The sequence below is a fragment of the Manis pentadactyla genome, chromosome 1 (assembly GCF_030020395.1).
Source record: "Manis pentadactyla isolate mManPen7 chromosome 1, mManPen7.hap1, whole genome shotgun sequence".
Taxonomy (NCBI): Eukaryota; Metazoa; Chordata; class Mammalia; order Pholidota; family Manidae; genus Manis; species Manis pentadactyla.
This window is the reverse complement of record NC_080019.1, coordinates 120,596,915-120,614,899: the sequence shown is the minus strand read 5'-3', so window position 1 is coordinate 120,614,899 and position 17,985 is coordinate 120,596,915. Positions and strand designations below refer to the sequence as shown.

Here is a 17,985-nt window from a genome sequence, read left to right as displayed (position 1 = left end):
GATTATATTTTATTACTCCATTTCCCTCATTATTATCTTGGTAGTTCTACCTTCTCCTACTAACGTTTGTTGCTACAATAAAGATGACAGCAAGCACACTTGATGGGTCAAGGTCTAATTAAAGTTAGCTTTTTTACCTTTTCTAAGATACTGAAAGGACTTTATCTTGCTACTCAGTAGGTTCTTAGACCAACAGCATAAAAGTCATTAGAATCTTGTTAAAAATGCAAAATCTCCAGCCACAACCCAGACGTTTTATTTAAAATCTACAGTTTAACAAGATGACTCATATACTCAAAGTATGAGAAATACTGCCTTAGAGCACTTTCATTTACTTAAATTCATAATTTATATACCATTTTGTGTATATTGGTATTTTAAATTAATACTGTATCATTTTAGACAATATTATTCATTTATATTTACTAACAAATACATGTTTAACTCATTATTTATTCATTTGTCTTTACCTTTTATCCAAGTTCATATTCCTTTTGCCTGAAAATACACATATTTACTTTAGTATGTGGCTTTCCATAGTTTTTGTTGGAAAATTTATTTCCCAATCATTCAAAAAACTTTATTATGTATACTTCAAACATATATGAGTAGTGAGAACAGTTAAATAAACCTGTTTACACAACCTATTACCTGACCTATGGCCAATCTTCTGTTTTCTGTACCTCATTTGCTTCCTACTCCCTGATATCATATCATTTTCTCTATAAATATCTGAAATATAGGGGCTTTTTCTGTTTAACAACCTAACTCCAATATCATCACACCTAAAAAATTAGCCCTACATGCTTAATATTATCAAATATCCATCAGTGACCACATTTCCCCAATCATCTTATGGATTTTCTTTGTCTATTTGCAATTAAAGTATTGCTTGTATTTTTTTTAAGGAATTGCATTTTTTAATGGAATTATAGTTGATATATAATCTTATATTGATTTCAAGTATACAATACCTTGGTTCAACAGTTACACATATTATTAAATCCTTACCCCCACTAGAGCAGTTACTATCCATCAGCATAGGAAGATGTTACAGAATCACTGGCTATATTCTCCAGGCTGAACTACTATTCCCGCAACCAGATTATTTTATGACTGAGTTTTGTGTCGCTTTATCCCCCTCGCACTTCCCCACAGCCACCCACCCACACTCCCCCATGGTAACCACCAGACACTTCTCAGTGTGTATCAGTCTAAGTATTGCTTGTATTTTATACTTCTTCCTCCCTCCATTTTCCTTACCAACATATTTTATTTTGAAGAATTTTTATTATTCGTTTTATAAAGTTTCTCATAGTCTGATTTTGCAGTTTGCAACCTTATATTGCTATTTAAAATGTTCCTCAATGTCCTATATTTCTTCTATAAATCTAGAAACTTGCTACTTTTGTTGCTAGTATTGTTTCTTTCACTTGGAGGCATGTAATGTCTAATTTTCCCTCCTTTAATGAATTAACTGTTAGTGACCATTGCCCAGATCTATTAATTCTTCAAGGGTTGCAAAGTGATAATTTCATTCTATCATTTTTCATTTTACTGTTAGTTAAAATGTCTTATAAAATTAGTTAAAATTATCCTCATCAACCACTCATTTATTGATCAATAAAGTATAGGTTCTATTTTAAAAACAGTAAAACAGAAATTATAAATGCTCAGTTGTCCCCCTTGTGCACCAGTTTTCAAAATAATGAGTTGGTCCATAGCATCTGCCATAGGTCAGCAGTAACGGTTATTTTAAAGGAATAAAGAGCATTATAAATCTCTTTATGCAAAAATTATCCTATCATTGCCTGGGTGGGGACATTCTGACATGACCCTAGTAGTCTTTGATAGATTTTGTGCTATGAGAGTACAGGATATTCCAGTTTTATCTCATAAATTTAAACCCATACCTAAAATTAGCCATTTCTCTATGAAAGTATGGTTTCTTTTGGTAGGAAATCATATTTCAAGATCACAATCTGAGCATAAAGGATGTTACTGCTACCTGGTGTACTTTTTTTCTAAGTTTTAGGCCTTTTCAGTGAACACAGATGGTGGGAAATATTGTTTAAAATATGTATGTGTGTATGGAGAGATAGAGACATAAATACATAAATAAAGCCGTTTGAAATAGTTTCCTTCTGTGTGATTGTGTACCAACTGGATATAGTTTAAGTTCACTTTTTACTAAGTTCCCCTTTTACTTTGTTAAAGTTTCCTTTTATTTATAAGATTTTGTTTCATAATTATTTAAAAGAAGCTGGTTCTAACATCAAATATACAAAATAAGTATATGTCATTATTTCTAGCTTCTACATTTTCCCTACACATGTATTTCTTCCCTCTTTACAGCTTTTAAAAATTGTACTCATATTTCAATTTTCGTAGAAGAAAACATACATACACAGCAGCATCATACCCATCATACCCTCAACCTTCTTTTCCAGATACATGATAGAACCTTCCCTGCTTTTTCCATTTTGCTTTTTTCATTTAAAAATATATCCTGAAGTTCATTCTGTGGTGAGATTCTCATTCTTTTTGACAGCTCTATAGTATGCCATAGTTCATTACTCCCTTAGTTATTTAATGTAAAGTATGAGATAAATTTTCTAACATTAATCTATAAGGTGCTTTTGCCTTTTAAGAAATTTCCAAGAGTGCTGTAAGCAAAGTGACCAAGTAGGCAGCTCCAAGCTCCCCTTTCCCCATTGAATATCAAAAAACAAGCAGAAATGCTCAGAACCAATACTCTCAGAACTCTATAAAATAGTCAAAGGCTTATAAATAACCAAATAAACACAGAATCAGGGAAAAGTTAACTTAAAAATAGGTAGGAAAGCTTTGAGGCATTTTACTGGCCTTGCCCTGCCCCTCTCCCCCTCCCCCACCTCCATTCCCACCTCCTGCCTCTGGCTTGGAGGTAGTCTTGAAGACAGCAGCCTCTGCCCCCAGTTTGTGGGATCCTAGTCCCTGGTTCCAGAGGAAGTAGAGCAGAACTTACCTGCAAATTATTGTGTAAGTCTGTTCTAACCAGACTTGGGAGCTCCCAGAAGGAGGGATGCAAGGTGTTCATCTCAGTTTTGTCGAATTTGGAACTCACTGAGGCCAGAAAAGCAGTAGGCATTATTTGAAAACTTTACAAAGTGGATGAACAATTTGCTGACACTTGAGGTGGAAGACTACAGTTGACACATATGATAGCCTATTTTAGAATGAAAAGATAGAGACAGTTTCTTTGTAAAATTGGAGTATTCAAAAGCACCCATATTTATGGGAGAATTTAGAAAGCCATGCAGATGCTAGGGCAAGATGCATGCTCAGAAAAGACCTCAGAAGACTTTAAGCTTTGGTCTCAGGTAGACTTAGGTACAGTGAAAGTCTGGCTAAGTGTTAAAAGTGTTTTGGCTTCCGAACAGAGCCATTCTGCAAAAACTAGGAGATTCGTTTTTCTTTTTCATTTTTTTTCACCTCTAGTGTTCAAAAAAATCTCCATCAAACACAGGATGAACAAAAGCTAAAGAACAGAGACTAGAGAGATGACATATGAAAGAAACGCATCTCTATAAAAATAGTTTGGAAAAGTCACTAGACGAAATGTAATACTACAACCTTCAACAATCAAAAACAAACAAAAAGCAAAAATCCTGGGGAAGGCAAAAATCTGATCTTCAGGATTATACTATTCAAATATCCAGTTTTCAACAAACAAAAATAAGACAAATCACAGGAAATTATATGCTACCTAAGAGACTCACTAAAGTATCTAAAGACACAAATTGGTTAAAAGTGGAAAGATGGCAAAGTATAATCCATGGAAATAGTAACCAAAAGAGAGCTGAGTGACTATATTAATACCAGAAAAAGTAAACTTTAAGTAAAAACCTGTTATAAGAGACAAAGAAGGGACATTATATAAAAGGATCAAGTAATCACGAAAACAATTACAAACATATATGCACCAAACAGCAGACCTTCAAAATACATACAGCAAACATTAACAGAATTGTAGGGAAAAATAGTTGTAAAATGGTAGTTGATGACTTTATTACATCACTTGTAATAATGCATAGAATGCCTAGATGGAAGAACAATAAGGAAGTAGTGCACCTGAATACTATAAACCAACTAGATCTAACAAACATATACAACACTTTACCCAACAACAACAGATTACACATTCTTCTCAAGTACACATGGAACATGGTCCAGATGAAGCTCTATGTTAGACCACAAAATAACGTTAATCAATTTTAAAAGCCTGAAATCATACAAACTATCTTCTCTGATCACAATGTAATGAGGCTGGAAATCAACAGAAGGACATGACAAAAATTACACATATATGGAAAGTAAGCATTTTTAGACAACTAATGGGCCAAAAAGGAGAAACACAAAGGGAAATGAGAAAACACTTGGTGAGAAATGAAAACAAAAATGAGAAAACACAACATACCCAAACATGGAATGCACCAAAGGTAGTAGAATTCAGAGGGAAATTCATAGCTATAAATGCATGCCTCAAAAAGAAAGATCTCAAATCAACAATCTAGTATTATATTTTGCAGGACTAGAAAAAAAACACTACACTGAAAACTATTAAAAGGAAATAATAAAGATTAGAGTGAAGACAAGTGAAACAGAGACTAGAAAGAGAATAATCAACAAAAACAAAATTGTTTATTTAAAAAGAAAAAAAATTGACAAGCCTTTAGCTAGATTGACAAAGAAAAAACAGAAGCAGCACATAACAAAAATGAGAAGATTGTTTACATTACTATCGAGCTTACAGAAATGAGAGTATTAAAAAATACCAGGAATTACACCAAAAAAATTATACAACTTAGATAAAAAGAACAAATTTTTAAAACTACCTAAAATTATTCAAGAAGAAACATAACTCAAGAAGAAAAATAGATCAAATCAGTAATAAACTTCCAACAAAGAAAAGCTCAGAAACATTTAGAATGAAAAGATAGAGACAGTTTCTTTGTAAAATTGGAGTATTCAAAAGCACCCATATTTATGGGAGAATTTAGAAAGCCATGCAGATGCTAGGGCAAGATGCATGCTCAGAAAAGACCTCAGAAGACTTTAAGCTTTGGTCTCAGGTAGACTTAGGTACAGTGAAAGTCTGGCTAAGTGTTAAAAGTTAAAAACTGTTGAATTTTACCAAATATTTAAAAATTAAAATTAATCTTTCCCAACTCTTCTAAAAAACAGAAGAGGAGATAACAATTTCTAAGTCATTCTGTGGTGCCAGAATTATTCTGATACCAAAGCTAGATAAAGGTGTTACAGAAAATAGTTACAGATATTCCTTGTGAATACAGATGTAAAAATCATCAACAAAATACTAGCAAGAAACAGCATAAAAGGATTATTCACAATGACCAAGTGGAACCCCAGGAATTGAAGGGTAGTTCAACTTAAAAAAAATAAATGGAACCAAAAAAGATAACAGTGTGAGAAGTGAGGCAGAAACGTCCTCCCAAACGACATATAACACGAAAATACAGAAAATACAACTAATCTTGAAAGAGCAACCCAAAGATATCAAAACAGACTGCCAACATCTGGGGAAAAGAGAAGGCATCACAGAAAAAGGTAAAGTAGAAAAGCCATGCTACAGTGGGACCCAAGCCCTACCCCCACCCCAGCTCATAGGCGGGAGGAAGAGAAATGAACCAGGGGGGGAGCAGAAGCCCAAGACTGCTAAACACCTGCCCCTGGAGATCTGCTTTGGATGCACAAACGCACATTACATGGTGCTCTCAAGATCAGAGGGGTTGGAAAACAAAGACAGGCAGAATACTCAGAGAAACAGGGATTCCAGCCACTTGTGGAGAACAAGTATGCAAAACTGGCCGTCCGGGACAAAAGAAAGGTTGGCACTTTGAAAGACTTCCCAACAACAAGAGGGGTGGTAAAGGGGAAAAGATTACAGAGAACTTGCTGCTCAGGACAAAGGGCAGGTGGACAAAATTGTCCCGGCACACTCAGCCTAGCAGGATGGGAACTTTCAGGAACTTCAGGCGCTCCATCCCACTGGCTGGCAACACATGCTAAGGCCCCCCACTGCTATATGCAGCCTGTTGCTCCTTCCTCCCAGCAGGCAATGGTCTGCACACTTGCTGACCCCGTCACTAAGCCAGGCCAGCCAGAGGGTGACCCCACATACGGCAGCAACAGGGGCTTAATGCAGAGGCTGCACCATGTGCTCTCAGCCTACTGGACCTGGCAGTGGAGGCAGGCACTGCAGCAGGGAAGCAGGAAAGAGATGTTTCCTCCTGGCAGGTGCCAGTGCTGCTTGCCTGAGACCTCCACCATTGCTCCTGGTGCTCAGCAGCTCCAGAGAGTAGAGCTTCTGATTACTAGAGGGCACTGCCTACACAGAGTTATTACTCCATAGAAATCACTAGAAAATTGAAACAGCAAAAAAATTTTGCACAAAAAATCAGTAGATGCCAGAAAGAGGCTTAGGTGAAACTGATATCACCAATCTTCTTTATAAAGATTTCAAAATAAAAATCATAAACATGCTCACAGAGCTACAGAAAAATATTCAAGATTTCAGGGAAAACTTCAAGAAAGAGAAACTTTGAAAAATACAGTATCTGAAATGAAACATACAATGGAGAGATTTAAAACTAGATTAGATGAGGTACAGAAGATGGTAAATGAAATAGAAATTAGAGAACAGGAAAACAAAGAAGCTGAGGCACAGAGAGAAAAAGGATCTCTAGGAATGAAAGAACATTGAGAGAACTGTGTGACCAATCCAAATGGAATAATATTCTCATTATAGGGTTACCAGAAGAAGAGAGACAAAAGTGGATAGAAAATATCCTTGAGGAAATAATTGCCTAAAACTCCCCTGATCAGGGGAAGGAAATAGTCTCTCAGGCCATGGAAGTGGACAGATCACACAATACAAGGCACCCAAGGAGGACAACACCAAGACATTAATAATCAAAATGGCAAAGATTAAGAACAAGGAGAAAGTATTAAAAGCATCCAGAAAGAGGAAAAAAATATCATATATAAAGGAAAGTCCATCAGGGGTGTATTACAATACAGGCTTACCTCAAGAAACCTTACAGGCCAAAAGGAAGTCACATGATACATTCAATGCAATGAAACAGAAGGGCCTGGAACTAAGAATACTTTACCCAGCAAGATTATCATTTAAATTTGAAGAAGGAATTAAACAATTCCTAGATAAGCAAAAGTTGAGGGAATTTACCTCCCACAAACCATCTCTACAGTGCATTTTTAAAGGGACTGCTCTAGATGGAAGTGTACCTATGACTAAGTTAGCTGTCACCAGAGAAAATAAAACCACAGAAAAGGAACTAGACCAACTAAATACTGGCCAAATGCAAAATTAAATCAGCTACCCATAAAGTCAGTCAAGAGATACACAAAGAGTACAGAATATGACACATAACATATAAAGAGTGGAAGAGGAAGAAAAAGAAAGGAGAGAAAAAAGAATCATCAGACTGTGTTTATAATAGCATAATAAGTGAGTAAACTAGATAGTAAAGAATCTGCCTTGAACCTTTGGTAAACATGAATCCAAACCTTGCAATAGCAGTAAGTACATATCTATTGATAATTATCCTAAATGTAAATGGACTGAATGCACCAATCAAAAGACACAGAGTTAACAGAAGGGATTAAAAAACAAGACCCATCTATATGCTACCTACAGGAAACTCACTTCAAACCCAAAGACATATATGGACTAAAAGTGAAGGGATGGAAAAAGATATTTCATGTAAATAATAGGGGAAAGAAGCAGGAATAGCAGTACTTGTATCAGACAAAATATATTTCAAAACAAAGAAAGTAACAAAAGACAAAAAAGGACATTATATAATGATGAAAAGATCAGTGCAACAAGAGGATATAACCATTATAAATATCTATGCACCCAATATAGAAGCACCTAAATATGGGAAATAAATACTAATAGGATTAAAGGGGAAGTAGAAAGCAATGCATTTATTTTAGGAGACCACAACACACCACTCACTCCAAAAGACAGACCAACCAGACAGAAAATAAGTAAGGAGATAGAGGCACTGAAGAACACATTAGAACCGAGGGAACTAACAGACATCTACAGAAGCCTCCACCCAAAAGCAGAAGGATACATATTCTTCTCAACTATGCATGGAACGTTTTCTAGAATAGATCACATACTGGGAGACAAAATGAGCATCAGTTAGTTCAAAAGATTGAAATTGTGCCAATCAGTTTCCCAGACCACAAAGGTATGAAACTACAAACACATTATGCAAAGAAAACAAAAAAGCCCACAAACACATCAAGGCTCAACAACATGCTCCTAAATAATCAGTGGATTAAAGACCAAATAAAAAAAAAAAGATCAAGCAATATATGGAAATAAATTAAAACAACTCAACAACCCAAAATCTGTGGGATGCAGTGAAGACAGTACTAAGGGGAAAGTGTATTGCAATACAGGCTTACCTCAAGAAAGAACAACCCCAAATGAACAGTCTAACCTTACAATTAATGAAACTTGAAAAAGAAGGACAAATGAAGCCCAAAGTCAGTAGAAGGAAGGACATAATAAAGATCAGAGGAGAAATAAATAAAGGTGAGAAGAATAATACAACAGAATCATTGAAACCAGCTGCTGATTCTTTGAGAAAATAAACTAAATAGGTAAACCCCTAGTCATACTTAAGAAAAAAAGAATCTACACACATAAACAGAATCAGAAATGAGAAAAATAACTATGAACACCACAGAAATGCAAAGAATTATGAGAGAATACTATGAAAAATTTTGTTAACAAACTACATAACCTACAAGAAATGGACAACTTCCTAGAAAAATACAAACCTCCAAGACTGACCCAGGAAGAAATAGAAAATATGAACAGACCAATTAGCAGCAATGAAATTGAATTGGTAATCAAAAAACTACCTCAGAACAAAATCCCTGGTCCAGATGGCTTCACTGTTGAATTTTATCAATTTGGTGAAGACCTAATACCAATCCTCCTTAAAGTTTTCCAAAAAGTAGAAGAGGAGGGAATACTTCCAAACTCACTCCATGAGGCCAACATCACTCCAATAGCAAAACCAGGCAGACACTACAGAAAAAGAAAATTACAGACCAACAACCTTAATGAACATAGACACAAAAATCCTCAACAAAATACTAGCAAATCGAATTCAAAAACACATCAAAAAGATCATTCATCATGATCAAGCAGGATTTCTTCCACAGATGCAAGGATGGTACAATATTTAAAAGTTCATCAAAATCATACACCACAACAACAAAAAGGACAAAACTCACATGATTATCTCCATAGATGCTGAAAAAGCATTTGACAAAATTCAACATCCATTCATGATAAAAACTCTCAACAAAATGGGTACAGATGGCAAGTACCTCAACATAATAAAGGTCATATACAACAACCCTCAGCCAACATCATACTTAACAGTGAAAAGCTGAAAGGTTTTCCTCTAATATCAGGACTAAGACAAGGATGCCCACTCTCACCACTTTTATTCAACATTAGTACTGCAGGTCCTAGCCACGGCAATCAGACAACACAAAGAAATAAAAGGCATCCAGATTGGTGAGATAGAAATTAAACTGTCACTGCTTGCATGGTATTGTACATAAAAAATCCTAAAAAAACACACCAGAAACTATTAGAACTGATAACTGAATTCAGAAAATTTGCAGGATACAAAATTAGTACACCGAAATCTGTTGCATTCCTATATGCTAATGATGAACTAGCAGAAAGAGGAACCAGGAAAACAACTCCATTTACAATTGCATCAAAAAGAAAAAAATACCTAGAAATAAACCTAACCATGGAAGTGAAAGACCTATACCCTGAAAACTACATGACACTCATAAGAGAAATTAAAGAAGACACCAATAAATGGAAATTCATCCCATGCTCATGGATAGGAAGAATTAATATTGTCAAAATGGCCATCTTGCTTAAAGCAATCTACAGATTCAATGCAATCCCTATAAAAATACCAATGGCATTCTTCAATGAACTAGAACAAACAGTTCTAAAATTCTTATGGAACCACAAAAGACCCCGAATAGCCAAAGCAATCCTGAGAAGGAAGAATAAAGTTGGGGGGATTGTACTCCCTAACTGCAAGCTCTACTACAAAGTCACAGTAATCAAGACAATTTGGTACTGGCACAAGAACAGACCCATAGATCAACAGAAAAAAATAGAGAGCCTAGATATAAACCCACACATACATGGCCAATTAATATACGATGAAGGAGCCATGGAAATATAATGGGGAAATGAAAACCTCTTTGACAAATGCTGTTGGAAAAACTGGACAGCTACATGTAAGAGAATGAAACTGGATTATTGTCTAACTCCATACACAAAAATAAACTTGAATTGGATCAAAGACCTGAATGTAAATCATGAGACCATAAAACTCATGGAATAAAACATTGGCAAAAATCTCCCAAATATAAACATGAGCAACTTTTTCCTGAACACATCTCCTTGGGCAAAGAAAACAAAAGCAAAAATGAACAAATGGGATTATATCAAACTAAAAAGCTTCTGTACAGCGATGGACGCCATCAGCAGAACAAAAATTCATCCTACAGTATGGAAGAATATATTTGTAAACAACTTATCTAACAAAGGGTTAACCTCCAAAATATATAAAGAGCTCACATGCCTCTACACCCAAAAAACAAATAATCCAATTAAAACATGTGTGGAGGATCTGAACAAACACTTCTCCAAAGAAATTCAGATGGCCAACAGGCACATGAAAAATGCTCCATGTTGCTAATGATCAGGGAAATGCAAATTAAAACCACAATGAGATATCACCTTACACCAGTTCGGATGACTAATATCAAAAAGACTAAGAATAACAAATGCTGGCAAGGATGTAGAGAAAGGGGAAGTCTCCTACACTACTGGTGGGAATGTAAACTAGCTAAACCATTGTGGAAAGCAATATAGAGGTTCCTCCAAAAACTAAAAATAAAAATACCATTTGACCCAGTTATCCCACTCCTAGGAATTTACCCAAAGAAAACAAGATCACAGATTCAAAAAGACATCTGCACCCCTATGTCTATTGCAGCACTATTTACAATAGCCAAGATAGGGAATCAACCTAAGTGTCCATCAGTACATGAATGGATAAAGAAAATGTGGTACATATACACAATGGAATATTATTCAGGCATAAGAAGTAAACAAACCCTACCATTTGCAACCATGTATAGGGCTGGAGAGTATTATGCTCAGTGAAATAAAACAGGCAGAGAAAGACAAGTACCAAATGATTTCACTCATTTTTTGGAGTATAACAACAAAGCAAAACTGAAAGAACAAAACAGCAGCAGACTCACAGACTCCACAAAGGGACTAGCTGTTTCCAAATGGAAGGGGCTGGGGGGTGGTTAGGGAGGGAGAAGGGGATTTAGGGGCATTATAATTAGCACACACAATATAGGCAGGTCACAGGGAAAGCAGTATAGTACAGAGAAGACAAGTAATGACTCTATAGCGTCTTACTATGCTGATGGTCAGTAAGTTGCAGTGGGGTGGGGATAACTTGGTAATATGGGTGAATGTTGAAACCACAATATTGCTCATGTGAAACCTTCATGAGATTGTATATCAATGATACCTTAATTAGGAAAAAAAGAAGAAAGTTAATCAATACAATATACCCCATTAACACAAGCAAGGAAACACACACACATAATCATCTCAATTGACACAGAATATGTTAATGGAAAAAACACAACATACTTTCATGGTAAAAACACTCAAAAACCTAGGAATATAAGGGAACTCTCATGACATGATAAAAGGCATTTATAAAAACCCACAGCTAACATTATTCTCAGTGGTAAAAGACTTAAAGCTTCCCCCTAAGACAGGAACAAGACAAAGATGGCCTTTCTCACTGCTGTTATTCAACACTGCACTGAAAGTTCTAGACACAGCAATTAGACATGAAACAGAGATAAAAGGCTTTCATATTAGAAAAGAAGAAGTAAAGCTATCTCTGTTTTCCTGTAACATGATTTTATATATTGGAAATCCCAAAGAATCCACAAGATACTAGAGTTAAAAAATGAAGTCAGCAAGTTACAGGTTACAAGATCAACACATAAAAATAAAATGTATTTCTATACACTAGCAAAAATCTGAAAAGAAATTTAAGAAAGCAATTCCATTTACTCTACATTACAATGTAGTAAAATACTAATGAATAAATATAACAGAAGAGGTGAAACACATGTATTGAAAACTAAAAAAAATTCCTGAAAATAAATTAAGAGAAAACATAAATAAAGGAGAGACAGTCCATGCTTATGGATTTGCTAATTTTTTTTAAAGATGGTAATATTATCATAAAATACCTATAGATTCAGTGCAGTCCCTATCAAAATTATAAGTCTTTTTGCAGAAATGGTAAAGTCAACCTACAAATTCACTTGGAAATATAAGACTTGAAATAGCCAAAACAATTCTGAAAAAAGAATGTTGGAAGATTGACTTAGTGATTTTAAAACTCACTACAAAGCTACAGTAATCAAAACTGTGTGGTATTGGCATGAGAACCAACTACAATGGAATCAAAGTCCAGAAATAAATCCATACATCTATGGCCAATTGATTTTCAACTTGTATACTAAGTCAATTTATGAGGAAAGAGTACCATCTTCAACAAAAAGTGCTGGGATGACTGGATTTCTTCATGCAAAAGAATAAAGTTGTATCCCTACATAAGACATATCAGGATAGCTACAAAAAAAAAAGTGTTGGTGAGGACATGGTGAAATTGCAATCCTTGTATACTGATGATGACAATGTAGTAAAGTCATTGTGGAAAACTGTTTAATGGTTCTAAAGGTAAACAGAAATCCCATGACTGAGCAATTCCAGCCCTAAGCATACTGACATAAGAATTGAAAGGAGGGACTCAAACAAATAACTGTACGACAATGTTCATGTAAGTATTATTCACAATGGCCAAAAGGTAGAAACAACCCAAGTCTCTCTCAACAAATGCCTGGATAAATAAAATGATATATATTATTTTCCATTATAGTATATATATATATATATATATATATATATATATATATATATAAAATTTTCCATTATAGTATATACATATATACTATAATGGAAAAGAAATACTGGCTGAGAACTCCCCAATTTGGCAAAAGACAAATACCTAGAGTTAAGCCTAGCAAACCCCAAACATGATAAACCCAAAGAAACTCATGTCAGTACACATTATAGTCAAATATCTGAAAACACAAGATAATGAACAAGTCTTAAAAGTAGCAAGAGACAAATAATACCATACCTATGGGGGAAAACCAATTCAAGTGTCAGTGGAGTTCTTATCAGAGGTTATTAAGGTCATAAAAAAGCTAAGACAATTTTGAAAGAACAATAAAGTGCAAGGAATTGTGTCTAACAGAATTTGAAGACTATTTAGCTACAGTAATCAAGACTGTGTAGTATGGGCAGAGGAATAGACAAAGATCAGTGGAACAGAACAGAGAACCATGAAATAGGCCCACACAAATATGCTCAACTGATTTTTGACAAAGGTGTAAAAGCAATTCAATGAAGGAAAGATGGCCTTTACAAAAAAAAAAAAAAATGGGGCTAAAGCATTACACATCCAGGAAAAAATATAAACCTTGACCCAAACCACACACATTAGATAAAAATTAACTTCTCAACAAAATATTAGCAAACCAAATTCAAAACTACATCAAAAAGATCATCCAGCAAGATCGAGTAGAATTTATTCAAGGGATGCAAGGATGGTATAATATTAATACATCAATATCATACACATTAACAAAAAGGATGAAAAACACATGATCATCTCAATAAATGCTGGAAAAGCATCTGACAAAATTCAACATCCATTCATTAGAAAATCTCTCAACAAAATGGGTATAGAGGGTACATACCTCAACATAATAAAGGCCATATATAACAAATGCACAGCTAACATAATACTTAGTGGTGAAAAGCTGAAAGCTTTTCCTCTAAGATCAGGAACAAGACAAAAATGCCCACTCTCACCTTTTTTATTCAACATAGAACTGGAGAGCCTACCCATGGCAATCAGAGAACACAGAGATAAAAGGAATCCTTTTTGGTAAGTAAGAAGTTAAACAGTCAGTTCAGGGTCAACCTGATATTATACATAGAAAACCCTAAAGAACTCATCAAAACACTTTCAGAACTAATCAATGGATTCAGCAAAGTTGTGGGATACAAAATTAATACACAGAAATATGTTGTGTTCTTATATACTAACAATGAACTAGCACAAAGAGAAATCTGGAAAACAATTCTATTTACAATTTCATCCAAAAGAATAAAATACCTAAGAATAAATCTAACCAAGGAGATGAAAGACCTGTACTATGAAAATTGTAAGACACTCATCAGAGAAACTGAGGATACAAATAAATGGAAATCTATCCCCTGCTCATGAATAGGAAGAATTAATACTGTTAAAATGGCCATCCTGCTGAAAGCAATCTACAGATTCAATGCAATCCCTATCAAAATATCAACAGCATTTTTCAGTCAAGTAGGAGAAATAGTTCTAATGTTCACATGGAACCACAAAAAAGACCCGAATAGCCAAAGCAATCCTGATAAAGAACAAAGCTGGATTATACTCCCTGACTTCAAGCTATACTACAAAGCAACAGTAATCAAAATAGTATGGAACTGGCACAAGAAAAAATCCACAAATCAGTGGAAAAGAACAGAGTGCCCAGATATAAATCCACACATATATGGCCAATTAATATATGATAAAGGAGCCATGAATATACAATGGGGAAAAGATAACCTCCTCAATAATGGTGTTGGTGAAAATGGACAGCTACATGCAAGAGAATGAAACTGAATTACTGTCTAACTCCATACACAAAAGTAAACTTGAATTGGATTTAAGACATGAATGTATGACATGAAACCATAAAACTCTTAGAAGAAAACGTAGGCAACAATCTCTTGAACATAAGCATGAACAACTTTTTTCTGGACACATCTCCCCGGGCAAGGGAAACAAAATAAAAACTGAACAAGTGGGAGTACATCAAACTAAAAAGCTTCTGCACAACAAATGACATCATCAGCAGAACAAAATGGCAACCTACAGTATGGGAGAATATATTCATAAATGACATATCTGATAAGGGGTTAACATCCAAAATATATAAAGAACTTTTATGCCTCAACACCAAAAAAACAAGTACCCAATTAAAAAGTGGGTGGAGAACCTGAACAGACATTTGTCCAAAGAAATACGATGGCCAATAGGCACATGAAAAGATGTTCTTCATCGTTAATCATCAGAAATGCAAGTCAAAATCACATTAAGATATCACCTCACACCAGTTAGAATAGCCACTATCCAAAAGACAAGAAATAACAACTGTTGGTAAGGGTGTGGAGAAATAGTAACCCTCCTACACAGTTGGTGAGACTGCAAATTGGTACAACTGCTGTGAAAAGCAGTATGGAGGTTCCTCAGAAAAACTAAAAATAGAAATACCATTCAACCCAGTAATCCCACTTCTAGGAATTTACCCAAAGAAAATAAAATTCCTGATTCAAAAAGATATATGCATCCCTGTTTATTGCTGCATTATTTACAATAGACAAGATATGGAAGCAACCTAAGTGTCCCATCAGTAGATGAATGCATGAAGATGTGGTACATATACACAATAGATTATTCAGTTATATATAAAAAAAGAAATCCTGCCATTTGCAACGTGGATGGATCTAGAGGGTATTATGCTCAGTGAATTAAGCCAGGCAAAGACAAATATCATATGATTTCACTTATTTGTGGAGTATAAAAACAAAGCAAAACAGAAGGAACAACACAGCAGTATAGACATATAGACACAGAAGTGACTAGTGGTTACCATCACCATACAGGGGTTGGAATGGGTGGGTGGGGAGGGTGAGGGAGATGAAGTGGCACAAAAATTCACAGTCATAAGTTGGTCATGGGAATAGTAGTCAATTATGGAGTAACAGCATGGAGAATATGATCAATTATCCTGTAACATCTTTCTATGTTGACAGATAGCAACTGTACTAGAGGAGTGAGGATTTAATAATATGGGTAAGTGTTGAACTACTGTGTTGTATACTTGAAACCAATGTAAGATTGTATATCAATGATACTTCAATAAAAAGTAGTTCTTTAAAAAATTAACTCAAAATGAGTCAAGGACTTACACGTAAAACTTAAAAACTACAAAACTTTTAGAAAAAAAAATATACAGAATAAAATCTTTAGGATGTAGGGCTTGGCAAAGGATTCTTAAGACTTGGGACCAAAAGTATGATCCGTAAGAGAAAAAGTTGATATACACGACTTGGTATTCAGCTATCCAGGACAGCAAAGTCCATTGTAATTTATACATACACCTTTAAAGTTTATGTCAGATATATATGCAGACACACACACCACACAGTATGACAGCCCTAAGGTTGGCTTGTATGAGAGGCCCTGAGAGCTTGGCTTGTGATGGCAAATCAGGTTAAGCAATGATGCCAAATGACTAAGTGCAACACGTATAATGAAGGGCACATCATGATTAACAAGACCAAAACCCAAACCAATCAGGCTCAGCAATTGGTAATAAAAGTATGTTTTGGATTTTAAAAGCAAGGTATACCATTGGGAGGTACAAAAATGTGTAAGAACATCCAAACACTATTTAATAAAAGAGGTTCACATTTGAAGCTCATGGATAAAAACAGAGATGAGACTGTGGTTATGAGAACACACATAAATTAAGGGCAATCTGCTGGGTGTGGGACTAGAGGTAGCAGAATAGTGCCGGCCAGAGCACAAGATCAACAATGGGTACAAAGTTTCAGTTATGAGTAAGTTCTGGAGACCTAATGTACAGCATGGTGACTATAGTTAATAATTATGTATTACATACTTGAAATTTCCAATAAATTAGCTAAATTGTTCTCACAACAGACAAAGGTAACTATAGGAGGTGATGGCTATGTTAGTTTGATTGCAGTAATCCCTTTACAATGTATACACATTTTAAAATGTTACATTGTACACCATAAATACAATTTTTGTCAAAAATATTTTTTAGAAAAACCAACACTGGTAAGGAATGAGACCTTCCAGCTGATGCCTAGGATATCTTTGTGACTTTCCAGGACCCCAGTAATGTAGGAGGCTGCTGTTTCTGAAGTATGTTAAAGGAACCTAGCAGCCATTGACAGGAGGCATCCTGTGATGTTAGACATGAAGTGCTTAGAGATCACCAACTCACTGCAACGTGCTTACTGTAAAGTAAGAGAACTGAGGATGAGGCTAACTGGTGTCTCAAGTCCTAAATCAAGTTCACAGCAAAGCCCTGGCTAGCACCTACATCTTATCCCTGTTGACTTCCAACACACGTTGCAGCCTTTAATTTGTGTTTAAGTATATGACCCAGATATAATGGGGAGGAGGAAACCAGTGGTCTTTCTGCCCCTTTGAATTGGGGGGTGAAACTCTTCAAACCCCTTCCCTATGACTTGTAGTAAACCAAACCTTCATAAATACTTCAAATTTCCAAGGTATGGGAGGTGGATGTTCTCCTGGCCGCCTTTGTTTTTTAAGACTTTCCAGTGTGCTACCTCTCCACACCCCATGTTCTCAGCTACATTCCACAAAATCCACCCAATCATACTGGGCACCTCTCCAACAGATTAAATGGAGCTACCTGAGTTACCTGTTTGTTTTAACTGGCTTCTAGACGTGTCAACTTTTTCCACTGGCAACTTGCACCCAGTACTTCTTTAGAAAATGAAGGCTGAAACTAGCACACCCACTTTCTTCAGCTAAATAATACCACCTGCACATCACTGGTGACCCTGAG

The 17,985-nt window shown here is 35.4% G+C and overlaps 1 protein-coding gene across 2 annotated transcripts in view; it reads right to left on the bottom strand.

Annotated features, from left to right (window-relative positions):
* The window catches only part of CCDC50 (coiled-coil domain containing 50), a 145,672-nt gene that overhangs the window by 32,906 nt on the left and 94,781 nt on the right, over nt 1–17,985 (bottom strand). The window lies entirely within an intron of this gene.